Here is a 3,137-nt window from a genome sequence, read left to right on the forward strand (position 1 = left end):
TTCCTGGAGCAGCTGAGCGTCCTGGACTAGAAAGCAATGGATTTCTTGCTTCTGCCACAAATTCCCCCAGCTGTGAGCCTTCCAACCTTCTAAATATTCCTTTATATGTGGTTCAGAGTTCTGGGATCATCCCCTAAGCCTGCTTGGTCGGGTATTCTGTGTTGTTGCTGGCGGAGCTCCTTACTGCACTTCCACCCGATCCGCCATCTTGTTTGTTCTCTCACAACCTTCTTATCAACGGAGAAAAGATTGAAATTGTCAAGGACTTCATTCTTCTTGGATCAACTATCAACACTCACGGAAGCAGCAGTCAAGAGACCAAACAACGTATTGCATTAGGCAAATCTGCTGCACAAGACCTTTTCAAAGTATTGAAGAGCAAAGTTGTCAGCTTGAGGACTAAGGTGTGCCTGACCCGAGCCATGGTGTTTTCAGTAACCTCATATGCATGTGAAAGCTGGACTGTGAATAAGGAAGATCTTAGAAAAATTGATGCTTTTGAGTTATGATGTTGGAGAAGAATATTGAAAGTGCCATAGGCTGCCAAAAGAACCAACAGATTTGTATCGGAAGAAGTGCAGCCAGAGTACTCCTTGGAGGCCAGGATGGCCAAACTTCGTCTCTTATACTTCAGACATATTGTCAGGAGGAACCAGTCTCTGGAGAAGGATCTTATGTTTGGTAAGGTGGAGGGTCAGAGAAAAAGAGGTAGACCCCCAGTGAGATGGATTGGCAAAGTGGAAGCATCAATGGGCTCAAGCGTGGCAACAATTGTGAGGTTGGCCCAGGACTTGGCAATGTTTCGTTCTGTTGTGCATAGGGTCGCTATGAGTCGGTACTGACTGGATGACACCTAGCAACAAGGGACAGTTCTACTTTGTCACCTGTGATCACTATTAATTAGAATCAACTAGACACTACCTAAGTCCTGGTGTGATACTATGGGTTAATGGTGCTGGACTGCAAGGTCAGTTTGAACTGCAATGTCTGTGGTTCAAGCTCACCAGTTGCTCTTCGGAAACCCTACACAGGGTAACTATGAGTCTCAACCGACTTGATGGCACTTAACAGCTTAGTGGTTATGAATCTGGCTGCTAATCTCATAGTCAGCAGTTCGAAACTACCAGCTGTTCCACATGAGAAAGATGAGGCTTTCTGCTCCCGTAAAGATTACAGCCTCAGAAACCCTATACAGGGTTGCTGTGAGTTGGAACTGACTCCACAGCACATAACAACAAGATGTTACCTACGAGTTCTGGTGTCATGCTGTAGGATAAGCACTGGACTGCTAACCAAAGCAGCTCAAACCCCCCCATTTGCTCCTAGGAAACCCCATTCTGGGTTGCTATGAGTCATTAACAGACTGGACAGCACTTAGCAACAACAATGAAGATGCCATCTAACTATTTATCTCAACATTTATCTTTAATTCTTTTGGGTATATAACTAGGAGTGAAACTTCTGAGTTATTTAGTTATTTGGCATTTATATTTAACTTTTGAAGGAAGCACCAAACTATTTTCCATAGTGGCTGCCACTATTTTCATTCCCACCAGCGATACACAAAGGATGTGATCTCTCCACATCCTCATCAACACTGGTTATTTATTTGTTTTCCTTATATTCATCCCACAAAGTTGATTCTGTGTGACCTCGAACCACCAACCTTTTAGCTAATAGTGTAGCACTTAACTATGTCAGGCACTACTGGATTGTAGTTTGTTGTATGATGTAGAGTTGGTTCCAACTCATAGAAACCCCATGTGACAGAAGAGAAGTGCCCATTAGGATTTTGTAGGCCCATAGGTTGGTGGTTTGGAAGTCACCCAGAAGAACCTTGGAAGACAGGAAGTGCGATTCCATTCAGGAATGCAGTGCGGTGGGATGCATTTGCACAGTGCAGACTCTAGATTGAAAAGGGGGGTGGGATCTCCAGGGCCAGAGGGCTGGGTCTGGCTGCACCTATTAGGAGGGGTGTGGGAGGAGCCTAGTGCTGAGTTTGAGGACAGTAGAGTCTCCCAATGGAGCTCTGGTAGCGTAGTGGTTACGTATAGGACTGTGAACCGCAAGGTCAGCAGTTCGAAACTACCAGCTATTCCGCGGGAGAAAGATGAGGCGTTCTGCTCCCGTAAAGATTTACAGCCTAGGAAACCCTGTACAGGGTCGCTATGAGTCGGAACCGACTCCACGGCACACAACAACAACAACAACAACAGAGTCTCCCAGGGAGAGCCAGCCTGAGAGCATGTGGCTTATAGCAATGACACCAGCAGGCTCCAGGCTCGTCGATAGTCACTTACTGCGATCTTACTTTCCCTTGGCCCCCAGCCAGGCCTCTCTGCTCACAATAGCAAGCTTTGGACATTCTTCTGGGTCTTCCATGACACCTCATCAAGATCCATTCATCACATTACAGTTTCCCCTTAGCCTAGGGGCTCCTCTGGGGACACTTCACAGTCATTGAACAAACTTGTATTGATGCCTGCTCTGTGGTTCTTAGCATTGTGGAGTGGGGGATGTCTGGGAAAATTTAACCATCTAGGCAGACAAGGCATATTGAGCATTGCAGATGAAACTGAAATATTCCAGCGTCCAGTCAGAAAAGGGCTGGGGTTGAGACTTTGTTGAAGAAAAAAACTGATTACAAAGGGGAGCTCTGACCTATTGCAACCCGGTGGGAATGCAGGCCTGGGATTGCCAGAGCATCCAGAATTTTTAAATTCAGAAGCTGGAACTGTGAATATTATGTGAAATTTTCTAACTCTCCTAAGTTAACAACTAAAGTCATTTTAAAAACAACAACTGTTATTTTAAAACCTTAATCAGGCCAGAGAAAACCCTTATGGGCACCACACCTGGCCCCTGAGTTTCCAGTTTGCAAGACCTGTGTTTGCCTTTCTTCTCTCTCTTGGCATAGGTCACCAGTGAAAACTTTCAAGGACAGTAGCTAGCTCTCCCTCCTCTTTTTTTTTTTTTTTTTTTGTTTTTATTGTGAATTATGTGATAGTTTACATGGGAGAACATTAGCTTTACATTCATCACCTCATCTTTCTCCCGTGGAGCAGCTGGTAGTTTCGAACCGCTGACCTTAAGGTTCACAGCCCGATTCGTAACCACTACGCTACCAGAGCTCCTTT

Source organism: Chrysochloris asiatica, unplaced genomic scaffold, assembly GCF_000296735.1.
Source record: "Chrysochloris asiatica unplaced genomic scaffold, ChrAsi1.0 scaffold00040, whole genome shotgun sequence".
Classification (NCBI taxonomy): Eukaryota; Metazoa; Chordata; class Mammalia; order Afrosoricida; family Chrysochloridae; genus Chrysochloris; species Chrysochloris asiatica.